Below are 20,070 nucleotides of genomic sequence, written 5' to 3'. Positions count from 1 at the left end.
TATATAAATATGTTTATATAGTATGTTTTCTAACTATCCAAATTTATCAAAACGTCAACGATATAGGAAAAAAAGTAGCATAATCAAAAAAAGCTTTGTTCTCCATACAGAAAACTTAAGTATCATGCAATTTATATTAAAGGATTTCCTAAGCTTATACATACATACACACACACATTCACATAAATTAAGGGTTGAAGATATTTGTGTAGAAGGTACGGCAAACCGAATCGACTTGCTACCTTTTGTATTCGTTTTAACGTGTTCTATCCTATTTACACTTTGTATAAGTAGAAAAAGACTTCGTATACCATTGTAATAGCACTATCATTTTCTATTTACAATCAGGTTAGTACACCGATGCAAAGGAGAACAAGCTTTATATATGTATATACATTATATGTGAGGTTTATTTTACCATATCTACCCGACTGTATATTTGGTTGATGGCTTCACCTTTTCAGGCAAAAGCCTTTAATTAATTATATAACATTATATTTAGTTAAATTGTTCACTCGTTATTTTAATTATATTTATAGAATATTATTAATCATCTGTCCAACGTGCAAAAAAGAAGTAAAGTATAAAAAGAACAAACTGTGGTGGATATGGCATATAAGGTACAGATGAATTACTTGCTTATAGTAATTGGCTTAAATAAATTATTATCAGATCACTCAGTAACAGTACTAGAAATCGAGTCATCTGATCTCGCTTTACTGATTGGAACTAAAAGGTTACTATCTAAATGGTTGGGCTAGAAACGTTATTATCATAGTCCCTATGCTTAAAAATTTTTGTATTTCACCCAATCTCGTTTTTTCTTCCTTTTTTTTCGATTATATAGATAAAGTCGTTTTTAATTTTTCGAAACAGCTAACCAAGTTCTATGAGGTTAGCATCGGAGTAAAAGGATGAGAGTTTCAAGTAGAAAAGTTATTGAGCTCTTGACTCCCTGGAAAGCAAATTGGAAAACTAACTTCTCAAACTGTTATGCACGCGTTTCAGTCACCATTTTTCTCTCATATTAGTCATTACTGAAATATTTTTCAGCCTCTTTCGAGATAAATAAATAGTATTGAATAATACAGTTTTGCGTCAATCGCCACACGGATATCTAATACAGATTTGTATCTTCAACCACAAAACTCTACCTATAGTTGTTCCTGTTGAACAATGAAATGTTTTAGCTTTGGATTATTATACCTCAACAATAAAATAGTGAATGTTTTCTGGTTTTCTTTTTTGAACTTCGAACAAATACATCAATAAACCGTTAGTATTATGCAAATTTCTAACAGTTGGTTTTTTTTATAACTAAAAAATTTGTTTAAAACACAACCACTTCTATGCTCTCCGTGTTAATGATCCAAACTTTTTAATTTCTCTAATTAGAGACGGTTAGTCGATTTCAACCTTTGATAGTAAATGTTACAAATTATTATATCCTTAATAAGTTTAAGAAAGTTTAAGTAAATTATTGTAGTGCTCTAAATTAATCTATTTTATATGATTGCATACTTATTTCTGCACTTAGCTAATATCAAATATTTCACTAACATAAACTGAGAAATGCCAAGTCAATGCGCTTCTCTACTCCTTTTTACCTCCTTTTCTAGTCCCAAATATTGAAAATCTATTGAAAATGGGGGTAGCATTCCTCATAGAATGCTGCTGCCAATTTGGAATAAATTGAGTACTTTCTCCAGCAATTTTACGCGCTATAGAAATTAGATATGGACAAACTCACAGACCTACACTCAAAAACGAATACATGAATTTTTGCAATTGCGCCCCTCGCAAATTTTTTTATTGGATTTTCGGATTGATGGCAATACTTTCTATTAAAAAATTAAAAAGAATGTTTCGGGAGAAAATTGTTTTTCTTTTTTTCCTCCTTTTACTTCAACCTATATATATATATATATATATATATATATATATATATATATATATATATATATATATATAAATATAATGTTGTCACGCAATCTACCAGAATAGAAATGACCATGATAGTGATGAATTTATTTACGGTCTATGCGTAATGTTCATCATCATTTGTTTGGTACGTTTGGTAAATGTAATTGGGTTATCATGTCAGAATAAAAGATGATTTGTCTGTCAGTCAACTGAATGAAATGTGCAAAAGAAGGTTATTAATATAAGATTGCGTCATGTTGATGCATGCCGTGAGAAATTTTTTCAATGAAAGCAAATGTTACGAGAGTTGATAACGTTCTTGATAGTTTATTTTTAGACAATTGATTTCCTTTATTTTGATACCCTACTCGATAGGTTTGGTTTATTTTTTTTATTAACGTATAACTATTTTGCGCCAAAAATCCGCTATTCTGTCGTTTTATTCAAACATTTATCTAAGAGCACTTGGGTTTTTAAGACGAATATAACGATATCTCCTTAACTGCTGAAATTCATCGAGTCTTACTGAAGATACGAAGTACACTGAAAAAAACGAATTTTTGCATATTGGAAAATTTTCCTTCTCACAAAAAAACTGGTATACTATACTGATAAGAAATTACTCTCAACAGCAATATGTATACTTACTGTCTCGATGATACCTTGGCAATGAAATACCTGTAGTAAATCGTTTTTTCTAGCCTTGAAAATTTTTTTCTCAGTATAAATAATTATTCTTTTCTTATCAGGTTTTATCTTTAATGTTTTTAGTGATATTTTCGACACTGTTGGCAAGTTGATAAGTTTGCGTGATTTGTAGACTTGATGATATTAATAACTAATTTAAGCTTAAAATATTCTACTAATTTCATGATAATGATTACGACGATATCTAAAGTAATGACCAACTTTTACAGGAAGAAGACACTTCAAATTTGGCATCCATTATTAATAGCTTAAATTTCTTATTCGAAAGCCAAATACAAAAATTTTATATGGTATGTATCCTCTATATAAAGCTGAATAACCTGTTGCTGTGGAGGTATTGAAAGAAATCACAGTATATTTTTTTTCGCACAAATTAAAACTCACACGTATAAATATAAAAGATCGAGAGGTATTGTGGGACACCTGGTAGGAACTATATTCCTTTCGTACGTTGGTACATTATCAATGTAGCGCTTACTTTCATTGGTAGATTACAAATGTAGCGTTTACAGTTAAGTTTATAAGTCAAAATGGAAAAAATGTTAGCTCTATATCGTAGTGTAAGATTAACAAAATTGGCCAACGGTTTTTGTAATCATGTTTGTATACAGAAGTAAAATAAAAGGCCATTATCACAAGTACTTAAAAACTAATTTTCTTCAATTTACACTTATGAATCTTTTTGTATCACATAAAACAAAATACTTAGCAAAATTTATTGCAAGAAATAAATTTTATAGCAAACATACCAACCACTACTTACAAAACATAAAATTTATTTTTAAATAAATAAAGTTCAAATTGATGAAAACGCTTAACATTGCCCTTGAAAATATTCATATAAATAGCAAAATGTTCAAATTAAAATTAGTTAAAGCAAATTTCGAATTGTTCCTATTCCAACTGTTTAATGTCATTTTAACGGGATGCTCATATATAAAACAAAATATGTTTTACAAATATTATTTTAATAATGCATTGATTCAAGTGATTTTAAATCAGGAATCGATTCTTTTTTATTAAGTCGAAATTTCCAACATACCTTTACGTTCCATGATCAGGATAAGGTATTAACACCAATTTGGAGAGGAAGTATGTGTGTGTTTTCTTTGTACGTTTGTTCGTGGACATTTGGTTGGGTTGTCAATCGAAGCGTATTAAAGGTAATATGATTCGAAAAGAATTTCATAGTATTCGGTCGAGTCGTTTCGACACGGTGAGTTTTCTTTCCTGATCAATATCGCGCAAAGAAAAATTATATCTACTTCATTGAGGGGTCAATCGAAGAATATTCGGTCGAGTCGGCCGAGTTTTTATCATTTTTTTATTTTTATTTTATTTTTTTTATAACTATTTGTTTAGTGGGAAAGTAATTCGTGTGAACATCTAGGATCGCACCAGACCCTATCCTCGGCTTGATAAATGAAAACAACGAGTATCTATGGAAAATATGATCTATACTAGTAAAATGTTGTATAAATTAACAATTTGTTTAACAAATAGAAACATTTGCGCCATTAACTCATACGTTACTAATGATATTTGACACCTAAGAAACACATTCCATGAGATTTCAGCAAAGTGCGAGGAGTTTCTTTCATTTCCCACCAACTGAGCTTTTAAAAATTCCTTGTAAAATATGTTAATATTTTTTAAAAGCTCAGTTGGTGGAAAATGAAAGCAACCGCTTGCACTTTGCTAAAATCTCATAAACGAATCACATAATTGACTTGGCCTGAATCACACATCTTGTGATTCAAACACATTTCTTTAAAACTCACAATACTTATTATTATTATATTTTTATTTTAATGAATTTGTTTGACATTTCTTGGTATGTTTTTTTGAAGTGGTAATTGTAATTTATTAGTTGCGATTGTAATCATTTGTATATATTATTATTAATATTATGTCTGTAATTATCTGTATAATGTGTAATTTGTTTTAATTAAAATTAATTACGTATTAATTTATAAGTTAATATACATGTGGAATGTATATGTATACAACAGAAAGTGTTATTAATAGAATTGGAAACATAAATTAATAATGATACTCTTATATGTCAATTTACTAGCCATTAGCCGTTTGCTTCGCTTTACTACTCAAAATTTGTAAGATTAGACATGAGTTAGGAGTAACTTCAGAATATAATTTGTACTACGATCTATATTGTACCTTTTTTGCTTCAAAAGTCAAACAGCTTTAATAAACATTAGGATATTCTTGGGTGGCAGTTTATTTATTTCACTTGAGTAGGGACAATTCCATGCTATGTGGTGATGCCGTTGAGACTATGGATTTTGCATCTGCTTTTTGAGTTTAGAATGATCAGTAAGGATGTCAATAAGAGACCTCAAATAATTTTTCCTTAGTTGAAGACGCTCCGCGGCCTTTTATGAGAGCTCTGCAGCCATTTCCTCGTGTATAATCCATTTCTTTATTTTAGTTTTAATTTTGTTTTTCGGTATCCCAAGAAATGGTTCTGGTCAACCAATTCTTTCCCATCGATTCCCAAGTTTGTGGACAGCTAGTTAATAATGACGTTGTTTTGTTTATTCGGTTTTCTCACAAACAAATTACACGTATCACACAATATTCCACGTGCTTTAATCTTACCCTTTAAGCCCGTTCGACTTGACCACCTTTTTACCTTATTCCCCCATTAGCCTTCTATCAAACTGTATCGTCTGGAGCTTATAGAAAACAAATACAAACAATTTTAGTATCCCTGATTTTTTCCGGATAATTTTTCCTACTTTTTTCCCCTGAAAAACCAATTCAAACAATTACAATCTATTTGTAATATAAAAATTAGGTGAAGAAGCGAGCCATTATCAAGTGAGGCGCTTACCAACGAATTGATTTCTATGTGATAGATTATAAAAATAGTTTTATGTGTGTGACCTTAACTCTATTAACAAATTACATTAATCAAGGATTTTGTCTGTGACTTTATTAATTAATTGAGTATTTAATTTTAACAAAACTATTTTTATTTCAAAATTTAAAATTTTATTAAATCTAATTGAAGTTACCGAACGATTTTGACGTCATTTTGAAGTTAGCAGATGCAAAGAAAGTAAATATTTTCTTTCGGTATAAGATGGTATTTAATTTAAAAGAAAAATTGTATTCAATTTTTAGCCAATACTTAATACAAAATATAAATATAATCGCTTCTAAAAGACTACGAGCTGCCATCGCTTGACATGAAGACCAAAAACTATATTAAGCGTTGGATACTCCATTTTCCTAAATTTCAAGCCAATAATGTTTTCATTTATTAATCAAGTCAATTAATCAATTTATCAAGTTACTATTTATTAAAGCTTTAAACTTAATTAGAAATTTTGTAGGTCCGAGAATTACAAGGCAGCGCTCTTTAACGAAAGTTTTAGATAAATGGTAAGCAATGACAAATATCACCAGAACGTAGGACTTATTGTGACATTTAGGATTAATTGTAAAATAATTTATGTGCTAGAGAAAAGAATTTTTTGAGAATTCAAACCACCACTATATTTTTTAAAACCCGATTTGTTTCCTTGCGTTCAAGAAAGTTTCTAGAGTAAATATTTCAAGACAATGAAAATAAATCAGAAAAGAAGAACACACCACATTAATTCTTTCTCTTCGAAATTCATCGTACAATCTAGAAAATTAATCTAATTAAATATGAATGATTTGTTTATTTAATATAAAACGGTGCAGGAATAAGAACGGGAATAATAATAATAATAATAATAAAAATTACATTTTCATTTTCATAATGTGTCACATAATTCGCATCAACTTGATTGCTTATTCTCCTGTTGTACGTCCTTATTTGTATGAATATTCCTACTTGTATACTTTTCTCGAATACGTCGCGTATATATTTAATAGGTACACTTTTCGAAATGTCAGGTGCGTAAATCAATAATAAAATTAAAACGAACAAAACATTCTATTCGGTGACAAAAAACTTTGTTAGTTGTTTGTGACAGTGAATGTTTTTTGAATTATCATTAAACTTTTTTAACAGGATAAAGTTATTTTATTTCGGGTAAAAAGTATATTTCTATATGGTTTAGGATTTTGTAACATAATAATGACTTGAAATTTACTAGTATAAGCTAGATATATGAATATTACTTCCTGACCGACTACTTACTAATTAGACAAGACATATTTATATGTTTAGACATAATAATCCATCTTCTAAACTGTATACTACTATAACATATTCAATATATACAGAGTATTTAAGCAGTGTATTTTTTTGTTCATTTCTGATACATGTACGATGAATAAAGAAGTAGGAAGGATGCTTGAATCATTTTTGCCCAATTTGGTGAGGTTTCGAGATTTCAGAAGAAAACTGAAATACAGTCTCTCATAGTCCATTTTTAAAAAGACAAATTTCTGAATCGAAACATTGATGATAATTCAATTGGCCTCAAAATGAAAGTTTACTCAAATATCTGCAATCTTGAAAACATGCATTTCGACTTCATGCTCTATCTCTCTAATATATGGTGTAGCTCTTGAAATATTTATTTTCTCGAAATTTTCCAAAAGTGTCAAAGCTTCGAAAGGCAACAAATTTTTGATTCTCCCTATGAAAAGTTAGTATGTCAATTTTGTTGAAGAGTTCTCACTTCACGAATAGAAAAGTGGAGTTGTTTTTTAATATTTACTAGTATACAAGAGATGAACGTTTAAAATAAACAAAGAGGAAGATACCCACTAGTAACGTCATACGTGGGTATCGCCATAGAGACTACACAAAAAACTTAGTTTTGCTAAAAGAAGATGTACAACCTTTGAATGCAATCTTTGATTGCATTCTTATAACTTCTTCGTTTTTTAATCAATTTTAATTTTACTTTCAAATTTTGTCATGGTATCAAGTCTTGTTTTACATTTTTATGGGTAATATGGAAAATTCGACATCAAGATTAAATCCTATTCTTAATAGAACTTTCTTAAAAAGTGGTATTATTTATTGATAATATAAATTTTGATATTACTAGTGCAAACTAGAAACTATCCATTGAGATACAGAACCTTTTGTTCTATTGACATTCACACTTCACTTACTTTTACTTTTTTATACGGCGCCATCTATAATATTTTTGTTTGTTTGTTTACTTCTGTTTCGAATCGAAATATTATTCCCTTGACACTTCTTAAAATATATAAATAAATTTTTTACACACATCAATTTTTATAATTTGATTGAAAATATTACACAAGTGATAACTGTACTGTTAGTTTTTTATACCATGTATATATGTAATATATATCAAGGTATATTAAGTTTAGTCCCAAGTTTGTAACGCTTAAAATATTGATGCTATGAACTAAATTTTCGTATAAGTGTTCAAAAAATCACCAGTCCAATCATTAGTCCATTTTCGGTTGTCCGTCTGTGAACACGATAACTCGAAAACGAAAAGAGATATCAAGCTGAAATTTTCATCGCGTACTCAGGACGTAAAAAGTGAGTTAGAGTTTGTAAATGAGTAGCATAGGTCAAGGTCTTGGGTCCGTAGGATCTATTTTGTAAACCTTTAGAGATGAAACAAAAGTTTAAAGGTGTATGACCATACAAGCTTCATGATATAATATTTTGGGTTTGCGATCAATGAAGATTTTGTTAAGCACGTAATGCACACATATATATGGAGTTAAATTCATATGGAGCCATGATATACAACACATACTGTATATATTTTATGTTTATATTTAGATATTATACTTTAAGTTGAAAATATTTTTGTCATGTTAACTGTACAATACTGTATAGCATGTTTTTAAATAGAATATTAATATAGAACTTGAATTCCTCTGCTCTATCTTGAAGACAATTACGTTTTATATGCTTATAGCACATAGCATCATACATAGTGTTAAAATAACCTACATACCATTTCGAGATATTATTTAAAATATTCACTATAATATATACGGTGTCTCAGACCACTTGTATCACTTCTTTTCAAGCTGAACAAACGATTTGATGCACAAAATTATAACATTTTTCCATATAAATGCGCTTTATTGAACGCGGGATTAGTTTCAACCTCGTACTCCAAGCCAAAGTTATAGTTTAAGACAAGGAAGTTTCGTTACAAAATTGTATATTATACAAAAATATATGAGAAATGGAATATGAAGCATTTTAGGAAATATTTTTAGGGTCCTAATAAGGATAAAATTTCAATTTTTCTGAAGAATAATCGTGGAATTTTGAGTATGAGTGTGGGAAAAATATCATGCTCTATTTAAAATATTCTTTTTTGGTCAAAATTTGTATGATTTGTGAATAATCATACGGGTGGTGAGAAATAATTGTAAGTTCTGCATAAAATAAAGGACAAAGCTTTAATGCTTACATGGATAGCATACATTTAAAGAAAGTTGTTTATTTAAGGATGCACTGTCGCCAAGGCAATTTTGGATAAAAGGCTTGTTTTTTTTATGTGAAGTTGGACTAAGTCTAAATCAATTCTGAAAATTTTAGGGGGAGTTGCCCGAATATTTAAATAAATAAATGACTTCAAAAGTAATCATATTTAACAATGGTCTGGTGGAAAAACGGTAGATGGATGATATTATTTCATAGATTTCTCCAAAACAAGTCGGTGGAAAAACCGTTGTGTCCGACTAGTTAAGGATGTACGAGCACGGTAGTGGGGACAAAAATTAAAAAAACTTTATATATTCAATTTTGGTGGTGAATTATGTTATGAATTGACAATATTGACAATATTTAAGAATATAATTTTTCGATATTTGGAGTAATTTTCAAACTATCGAAAATTGAAAATTTAGTTTAATTGTTTAGCTTTCGATATTTCGAAAACCAAGGCAGGTATCGAAAATTTGTATTCTTATTTTACGTCTACATTCATGAAGTTATAACAAAATTCATTATCAAAGTTGAAAATAAGGTACAAATAATTTCAACCACAAGTCTAAACCTGCCTTGGCGCTCGTACTACCTTAATTGAAATAATCATTATATCTAGCTTTAAACTAGGTATTAAGGGTGGTCAGAGATACCGTGTATATGCATAACCTCTATACACAACACTTTTTCCTTGCCCCGCTACTCGTTCCATTCATCTAGTGCCCGTTGTAATAATCGTCGAATGAACTATTTTCTATGTCATAAATATGTGTTATCATATACACGACGAAGCGGAGAGGAGGAACACAGTTAAGCAATAAATGTCATATAAACTATATACGATTTATATAACTTTGATAATGAGGTCTAGATAGGCATGGACAAAAGTCTGGCAACCAGCCAATAGTTTCAGACTAGTCTGAATGTAGATGAAAATCGCTAGAATCTAGAAGCAGTGGCCATTTTTGAACTTATTTGTAAAAGGTCAAAAATTTGTGACATCTTTATGCTCAGGATACTTAAACGAAAATATTGACAGAGGAGGTTATCGAGATTTTTTCGTGTTTCGACTCGAAGATAATCAACTCTTCGATATAGCTGCGTAACTAATTTTCCACAACGCTATGAACATTTCGAATTTAACAAGTATAAAAACACAATTGACTGAGTTTATTGTTGAAACACCATGTAAAGACAATGTTGATTACGCAATCGTTGGCTATTTTACGTCATGTAAGTAAAGAAAGACAAAATGTTCGAACCTAATTTGCAGTCGTCCTATTAGCTCAGTTGGTGAAGGCGTAACCAATTCTGTCCGCGGTATGCTTAGGATAGCGGGTTCAATTCCCGCCCTCGCAACAAAATTAATTTAAGTAATAGTTGTGATGGGCTGGTGTAGTACATGGTATATGCATGAACAAGGTGAACTCAGCCTCTGAAATTGAGAAGCTGATAAATGAAATTATCAGCGGTTTGTCCTTAATTTGCGCTTTCACGGATAAGCAGTGATGTTTACGAGAAAATGTTTCAAGCAAAAGTTGTTTAATTTTTTATAAGGAACATTTTTTACTTAAACTTTTGTCTTATCTATAACGGTTTACAAAATGGGACCCAAGTCCCAGATTGACCTATGGTACTTGGGATTAAACTTAGTATACTTTGATATACGTCATACATACATGGTATAAAAATGTCTGTTTAGTTGAATATCGGACAAAAAGCAACGGTGTTGTAGAGTTAATTATCTTCTTATTAGAACAAGAAAAAGTTTTTGAACAGTCCAACACAAATTTTTTAGCTCGTTCAAATAAATCAAAAAAAAAATAAAAATTTTTTTACTGTTACGCTAACTTTACAATTAATTCAAAATCTATTTTGAAAATAACCTTAATTTTACTTCTATCCATCCCTACCCAAGCCAATAAAAGAAAAGTAAGTGTTGCCTAAAGGAGGTAGAAAATGTAAAGGTTTTCTTACAATACCATTCGTATATTAAAAGACTTTTGTCTAGCCTTGTAGAAGATATGTTTGCTTTTCTATAATAATTTTCTTTTTATTTGTAGAAAATGTCACTGTTTTATTGTTTTCATAAATCGTAATTTTTATTGACGGTCACTGTTAAGACAACATTATTATGTGAAGAATTTGACACTCACCGTATTTGTAATAAATATGTCTGCATATTTCTGAAACAATAAAAAATAAATTTCAATAAAAATAAAATTATTATAGTACAAGAGACGGTAAAAAGATCGATTTTCACCCATCTCATAAGCAGATGAGACATAGTTTTTTTTGAAAATTTATTGATTATAATTTTTTTGTTCATGGCTATTTTTAATTAAATTAATTTTACTCATTTTTCTCTATGAACGATTTTCTTCAAGCAAGCCTATACTCTTATTTTCGTAATTATATTATCTTTCTTTTGATACCAATTATGATTGGTTAACAGATCGTTGTAGATCTGTTCATACCATATGAACAATCAAAGTCAATATACACCGATATGTTAGCCAATCGATATTGTTATCAGATGAAACAGTATTTAATTACGAAAATAATGATGTAGGCTTGCCTGAATAAAAGTTACTGGGAAAAAATCATTTAATTAAAAATGGCCAAGAATATTTTTCGATAGAAAAACTATAATTGGATTGTTTAATCAATAAAATTGCATAAAAAATAAGCCTTATCTGGTTTTATATGTCTTAGATGGATGAAAATCGAATTTATACGTCTCTCAGACCATATGAATACTTTCTTAAACTCGTGCCTAAATCAATTTACCATTTTTCAAGAATATTAAAAATTTCAAAGATACTCCAATTTTGGAAACTTTGAAAACAAGTTTTTTAAATTAAAATCGATTTCATGAAATTATGAAGTGCTTAACCACTTTAGCATATTTTTTTTATAATTTTTTGAGTAAATATTTGTTTTGAAATTTCGGAAAAAAATATTCCAATTTCTGGTCATATTTTATTTGTATTTTGTAGTTTGCTTCTAAAAACAAAATTATAGGGTAATTTTAAAAGCTATCGCAAAATTAAACGCCAACTCCTTGGTTCTTTTAGACGGTTAATACCCATTAGACAAGAAGTACTTTATTTCGTTTCAACAGTTATTCAGAACAAAATGAACACCACGAACATCCAGTAGGAGCAACAAATCCATATCTTTAATTCCCAATACACTTTATCAAAATAAATAAATATTTTCAAAGCTACTACTATACATAAAGTATCATTTACAATGAACTGATTATTTACGCACGAGATATATTCAACAACATTGTAAATAATACACTAAAACCCTTTTAATAAGAGAAGATGACACAGGAGCAACTAAGTATATCGCGTTTGTATAATAGAGAAAATTAGAAGTATGTATTAGACCAATCTTCAGTCCGAAAAATGGCTCGGCATTTGGATACGGACGAAATTTGTGTTTGGAGTTCTTTCCAGAAACTTTTCTAGCCTGCTCCTATATGTTGTTTCATATACTTTGAAATATGATACGAGATCTAGAAAAAATTTCGAAAGTTTATTTTAATGCAGCTGATTACTTTCCTAATTGAACTTAGAAGGAGATGAAGTACGCGACTTAGATACGGATGAAGTACGGATAAAGTAGTACGTCGTTTTATCTGTCTTTTATCAAAAACTGAAACATACACTGCAAAATATGACACTTCTGACATCTATTGGTGTATATTGTAATTAACGAAATAAACTACATTACTGGGACATTCAAATTGGTATTAATGTGGAGTTTTAAACGGTTCTTATATTAGTGATAAAATTTGTGTCTTTTTAACTAAAAAAATACCGAGCAAAGCTTCATATTAAAATTACAACCACACTAAAATAAATCGTAAACTTTTTACTTAATAATTAGAATAATATCTGGCACGGTGTTAGGCAACGGCAAAACTTTAGGTAAATGTAATTAACATTGCTAAAAGAGCGAAAAAAACTGTCCTTGCTAATTTATTGCAATAAGAAAATAAATATTCAAACTGCGGGCGTATGGAAATTAATTTTTCGTGACATTGCTAGTTCTATACCATGATGGTTTGAAAAATTTTCTTAAATTTTATCTTCAATACAGTACTGAAAGTGTTACACGTATTGGTAAGTTACTTTTTCAAAGAATTTGATACAAATTTTAAAAAGGGACGGACAAATAATTGTACATTAATTATCGTTGGTATAAATGGCAATCGTGTCCAATTTATAAAGTCAAAGAACCAATCGTTAAATTTTTTAGAAAGAAATTCCAAGAATTGATGTATGTTTCGTCAGGATAAGATTCCCGATCCATTTTTCGGTCTAAGAATCGGTCTATATGTCGTTTGTGTATATAAAGTTAGAATATACAAAAGCTTCAGCTATTTATTTAGTTGATTATTGAAGTTCTAATTTAATTTTAATAGATCCTTGTATTTAGTTAAAACTTTATCATTATCCCTAAGGAGTATATCAAGAGGATATATCCATTCACATTTTCCTTTCCTATTTTGTAATATATTTTATAAGAGTATATATACAAAAATTTAAATTACAAAAAACTTACATTTTTATTATATTTTAAAATGCAAAGTGTGAAATACTTTAAATGAGAAAATTAATGAAAAACTTTATATTGCCTCTGACATCCATGCTAATATTTAGAGGCATTTTCAAAAAAACGTAAGGATAATAACCTAAGAAAAAGGAATATTTTTTTATTTTGAGAAATTTTAATTATTATTGGTTTTCAAAAAAACATTCATTCAAATCGGATAAAATTTGCCTGTGATATCAAAAACCTCGATTTTTTTTAACTTAATGACGTCATCAAAATCAAAAATTTTTAATTTTGATTTATCACATCCAAAAATATATTAGATTTTTATAAACAAAGTATGTAATCCCACTAAATTTGGCACATTATTTTCAGATTTTGTATCGAATTAATTTATATGTAATATATTTTAAAATTACGGGGTCCTGGTCCCGAAATTTACTATAAAGATGAATGGTAGCGAATAAATAACATCATGGTTGAAAATCTTGACCCAAAATTAGTGGGGTTCAAAAAGACTTTCATTCAGATCTGATAAAATTTGCCTGTGTATCTGTATGCTACAGCATTATTTAAAAGGAACCAAAAAGAGTAAAATCTGTTTCAGTAAGTATTTTCTTCAATCCTTTGAATAAATTTATCCGCCCTCAATGCATGTCATACTGCATTAGTATTTTTTTAATTAGTTTTTTTCCTCGATCAGCGTTTTTCAATTTTCCAAAGTTTTTGTTTTTATTGATAACTGCTCAATTATGCGTATAAAGGTTTGATTCCATGGAAGTTAAATGTTGTTAACTAAACAAAAGAATTCTTTGTATATACATATATTTATTTATATTTTATCCTTATACGAAAGAATGGATAAAAAGTAACCAGGGATAAGATAAGGATAATATAATCGACGTTATTAATTTTATTTTACATTATTTAGTTTAACTTTTTTCACACTGACTCTCGTCGTTCCGAGAACGTTCTTTTGAAGAAGAACAAAAAACTTTTCTTTTTTTTTTATAAATTGTGATTGTAAATATTGATAATAAATATTATTTCTCACACTGGGAGCAAACTTGAGATAAAGATTGTACTTGGATAACATAACAATGTTTTTCTTTTTTTTTTTTGTATTCTCTTATTAAACTTTTCCTCTATATTTATTTGTTCGTCAAAAATTCGTTAAAAAAACATGAGTATCACGTACATTTGACATATTTTACCTTAAATTTGCTTGCTTTTAGAAGGGGAGAGTAGTAATTTTACGCCCTGACTTCATTTAGCCTGCAAATCATTCTGATTTACATTTTTTTTCAAGTTTTGTGTTATAATCATTTATTTTGAATATTTTCCAGAATGCGATTTTGGCAACAAATTCCATAAATTGTTTCCATTAAGTTTAGAAATAGTATCCCAGTTTAAAACATGGTAATAAGATTTAATTCATTATTTATAAATTGTTCTTCTTTAATTGGAGTCTCGAATACGTTATTTGGTATTGTTACACACTTTTTATTGAAATAAAAAATTATACAATAAATTACCAAAATGTTTCAAGTATATTTTACACCAAACTGTCTGATTTCCAAACATAATATAATAATCCGATTTTGTGCTACTGTTACCAATTTATTAATTAGTCCATTTATTTATCGTAAGACATCGCTAAAAATTGACTGCTAGTAAAAAAATCAACAAGTTACTGTGTTTAACAATGAAATAATTGTAAATTGGCCAATTTCAATTAATTGAATGTTGTATTCAACTCGAGTTACCAGATAGATAATTTTTTATACCACCATTGTTTATAATCTGTTTTATTACTTGGAAAACGTGTCACATTTACCTACAGTCAAAACAACAAATAGATAATAATCAATGTACACAAACAGAAAAAAATGATGATTTCAAACTTTTTTTTATTACATTCATGGGAATTTGGTTCAGTTCATCGTTGTTTTCTAGACAATAATAGTTATCTGTTTTTGTCAATTATAGATATATACATCACAGATACTTACTTCCGGTCTGATATCCGCTGAATTTTCAACCTGGAGACATTGGTTAAATTATGCTTAAGACTAGTAAATTGATGTATTTGCCGTAGGAGTGCCTATCGTATTATTAGTAGGAGACAATCGTAAGAAATTTGAAAAGGTTTTGTATTTAGTTAAGGTAGGCATGTTTTTAGCATGGTAGTGTATGGGATCATATTTTTGAATATGAAAATAGCCTTTTTTATACCTCGGGCAGACGTTCATTCTCATGAAATCATTTAAAAAAAAAAGATTCAATCTTTAAAACATAACACTTATACCGTTTTGTTTTTATTCCAATTTAAAAATGACTATCTCTTATTTGATCACCGTTTACTATTAGGCTATAAATAAAATGCCTGAATGAACTTTTAGTTACTGAATGTTTTCTGGGACAACTTCCAAAAAAAAATTCACTTACAAGATATCATCATCGGTCATTATGAAAATTGATTCAAATTTTGTAATTTTATATAAATTATTATTTCATGTTTATATTTATATTTATTTATGTTTGTTTGGCAATGAAAACGATTACAATCTTTCACAGTTGGCTAACATTTTAGTTTTAGCGTCCGTTCGATGCGATCGTAGCACATAGTACGTTGAAGCTGATGCTGCTATTAACGAAACAAACTCAGCATAGTAAGCATAGTGTGGCGTGGCGTGCAGATAAGTTTTTTAAACCTCTGTATACAGATTATTGCACAATTTTATACAAGGAAGCAGACTTTATATAATTAATTTTTAGTTGATTTTTAGAACGACTTGAATGTCTAATTCTTCAAAGTCAAATTTTGTCATAATCATAAGATGTATCGTTTTTGTTACTTCTTTTCTCGGTAGAGAGAATTAATACGGTTTCTTCTTACTCCAGCAGTCTACTCTGTACTATAGTTTTAAGAAACCAAAGTGGCACTGAGCAAGACAGAGTGTCGATATGAGTACACATACATATATATATTTTGCTCAGTGCCACTTTACATTCATAGAACTCTACTTATATTCTCGTATGTAATAATCAAATTCTGCCATTTTGCTTGTATTTTGTATATTTTTATTTAAAAAAAAAAACTTCAAATTTTAATTTATTGACGTTTTTTAAATGTACTTAAAAAAGTTTTATAATATGAACAAGAATTGTGAAAATATCGATACTTCAACCCTAACTGTCGTCGTCTCCTTTAAGGCACAAGAAAGGTTCAAAATTCGCGCATCTAACAGTCATACCATTATATACCTCTTTCACGGGCTGCTATCTTGTAGAAAAATGCATTTCCGGGAATTCATTCGCGTTTATTTTTTTAACTACGAGTCGTTGTGACTTAGTTCGGTAAACCAATTCCATACGCGGTATGAAAAGGTACCGGGCCCGATTCCTGCGGTCACAACAATAAAAAATTGGCAGTACATAGTGGGTGTGGTACTGTAGTCGTGTGAATACGACCCTTGTAGTCCACACGACTAACTTCCCAGAGGAGGAAAAACATTAAAAAAAAGGTCTTGTTAGCCTTCATAGATTATTCTTCGAACATGTACTGCTGCTTATGTTGGAATGATCATTATATCCATAAATAAATGATGTGTTTTATCCACTTTTCAGAGTCTGTTTATTCAGTTTTTTCCAGTTTTTATATTACCATTAAAAACCGGGTCAACTAATTCTGTTGAAAACAGAAGTTTCTAAATCTTTTTCAGTTTCTAAAAACGTGATTACGCGTCGAATAAACTCAGTCACGTGTTAATGTCATAACTGGTTCGCGAGATAATCGAGGCAATTGAATCCGAACAAACATACACTCATACGTACACACACACACACACACACACACACACACACACATCACATTGAAAAGGTTTGATTCAGATACTGCAGCATTGAAACCGCGGAAATATGTAAAACTGGAGATTTTCAAAATCCCCAGTTACATTAACTTCCTCTAGGAAGTTAATAATTTAATTTATAGTTGAGGTGGGTTGACTAAGTAATTGCTATATATATGAAAAAGGTGAACACAGTCTTGCAAAATAATTGATGAAGTAATCAGCGAAGAAAATACCGAACTAGCTCTTTACAATACTATTGGAGTGTGTAATAAGGCATAAGTATATTTATGAGCCTATCATGTGCATATCAGCATGTGCTCCAGTTAGATTCTCTACATGGAGGTGATGTGATATGACCAGCCGATAACTTTTTTATTTTATTATGTAAAAGTTGATTTGACAAATATCTTTCTGTATGTTGGCATTGAATTAGAGATGTGTGGTATTTTAAAACTTAATGATTTATTGTGCCAAATGAATTTTTTTTTCTTAAAATAAATTTAAAATAAGTAAATATAATATTTGGATTTCTTATTTTGTTGGTATCGAATTATATCTGTACAAGGCCTAATAGGGCCCAAATCGAATCGATAATTTTTGAATTTAAGAATGAATAGAGAATTGGTTTTTTTTAATAGGCATCCCAAAATTTTCGCAAAAGTTTTTAAATTAAGAGCTGTAAATTTTTGATTGGCTCATAAAGTATGCAGAGTAAAGTTATGCCATATCCGGTAAAATTTTTAGCGTACGACGTAAACTTCCAAAGTCTTGATGGCCAATAAAAATTATTTTGTCGAAATTTTACTTAAATGTAGCTGAATTGCGTTGATTCAGCTCTGTATATCAACACCTCGCTTTCGTTACACCAGTATGATAAAATTACATTAATAAAGATAAATGGTTTGTGTCTCAGCTGGTTTTTACTATATTATAACGCAAATTTTCATAGAAACCGATTAGCCTAACGGAGGTTTATACGTCACTACGGTTTTATTTATTCAAAAATGTAACTATTTCTTATTAATAATTAATAAAAAACTGGAATTATTAATTGTAAAAAACAATCTTAAATATAGTTTAGATGAATTATTCTTTCATTTATAAATAAATTTATGACAACAACAACAACAACAAAAAAAAAAAAAAATAATGCAACTTCTCTACTGTAACCGTCAGAAATTTACAATTATTATATATTAACCTTTAAACTTATAAACTTACTCTATACTCTATATATCTCTTTATCTACAGGGTAAAAAAATCTTGAATTAATTAATATCTTTTTTATTTCAACTCGAATGCACACTCGATTTTGTTTGTTCATTGTCAAGTGTTTGTTTTTAATGGTTGATCTCATCCATTATAAAATAAAAACCGTACCATATATTTACATATAAATTACGTACCCATACATACATGTATATAGGGTGGCCAGCAATTCGTTTTAATTAAGATTACTCGGTCGGTTATTTGTCTTTATAGTTTACGCCATTGTATCATAGCTAGTGAACAAAGCATAAATAATAAATAAAAGAGTTAATGTTGACAAACAAACAAAAATAAAAATTGGTTCAGTTTAAAAAAATTACACTCTGTGTGTAGAGGTCGTATAGACGAATCGGATAAGGTGCTTGGCATAAATCCAAGAGGTCCGGGTTCGAGTCCTGGTGCGTGTGTATTTTTTACTAACGATAAGTAATGAATAATGCCCTTGGGAATAATTTGCTGTTAGTAGTTTACAAATTAGCTAAAGATAGAACAAATGTTGGGATGACTACTGTCAAATTAATCAAAACAAATATTGTCATAACAATCATGACAGTTTTGATTATTTTGGCAACATTTATTTATTTTACCGTGGTTGACCGTAAAAAAGTTTTTATGAAGCTTTCAGCGTAATAAACTTCAACTTGTAGACGTCCGATTGACTTGCAAATTTGCACTCTTTTCAAGGACCGATGACAATATATTAATTTCATAATTTTATCTTAGTATATTACTTTAATAATAGTCAGAGTTGTATGCTCCTGTCGATGGTGTCCGCTCCTCATGTGGAAAGTCGGGAAGTCGAAACTCATTCAAGTTAATAGATTTTTTTTTTCTACTTTGTTACTTAAAGAGTACACAATCTTCGTATCGAGGCTAAAAAATAAGAAAATAAGTTAAAGAAAAAAAAACCAAAAAGTTGTTTATTGCACTAAAAAGTGGATACTAATTTTAATTGTAATGTAAAATTCCAAGCGTGGGGTGGTTAACACCTGTCAAATAATAATATTTTTAAAGAATGAATCTAGAGAGCACCATAAGCTGAATTTTACTTTACAATTAAAATTATAATCCACTTTTTATAGCAATAAAGCGTGCTATTTTAGCTTTTATGAATTATAATTTATTCAATAAAAGTTAATTGTGACACCTTGGGGGACTTACAAACGATCTGTGCTCTCTATCACTCAAATGTTAATTCCTTGCAAATGTGGGATTAGTTCTCTCTTTATGCAGAATTTTCCGCGCAATGATAAATAGTTATTTATTACACTAGTTCGTCAAATTTATTTGTCGCTTTATGCAATAGCTAATAACTACCAAAATGAAAATTTTTTTTAATAATTCCTC

General features: G+C 29.2%; 1 protein-coding gene across 1 annotated transcript in view; it reads right to left on the bottom strand.

Annotated features, from left to right (window-relative positions):
* LOC123305151 (octopamine receptor beta-2R-like) overlaps positions 1 to 20,070 on the bottom strand; it is a 181,535-nt gene that overhangs the window by 118,882 nt on the left and 42,583 nt on the right. The window contains exon 2 of the mRNA XM_044886780.1: positions 11,188 to 11,217. The gene's annotated coding sequence lies outside the window, so the exon portion shown is untranslated. The remainder of the gene's footprint in view (positions 1 to 11,187; positions 11,218 to 20,070) is intronic.

The sequence above is a fragment of the Chrysoperla carnea genome, chromosome 1, assembly GCF_905475395.1.
Source record: "Chrysoperla carnea chromosome 1, inChrCarn1.1, whole genome shotgun sequence".
In the NCBI taxonomy this organism is placed as follows: Eukaryota; Metazoa; Arthropoda; class Insecta; order Neuroptera; family Chrysopidae; genus Chrysoperla; species Chrysoperla carnea.
The sequence above is the reverse complement of the archived record's forward strand: the minus strand, read 5'-3'. Positions and strand labels throughout refer to the sequence as shown.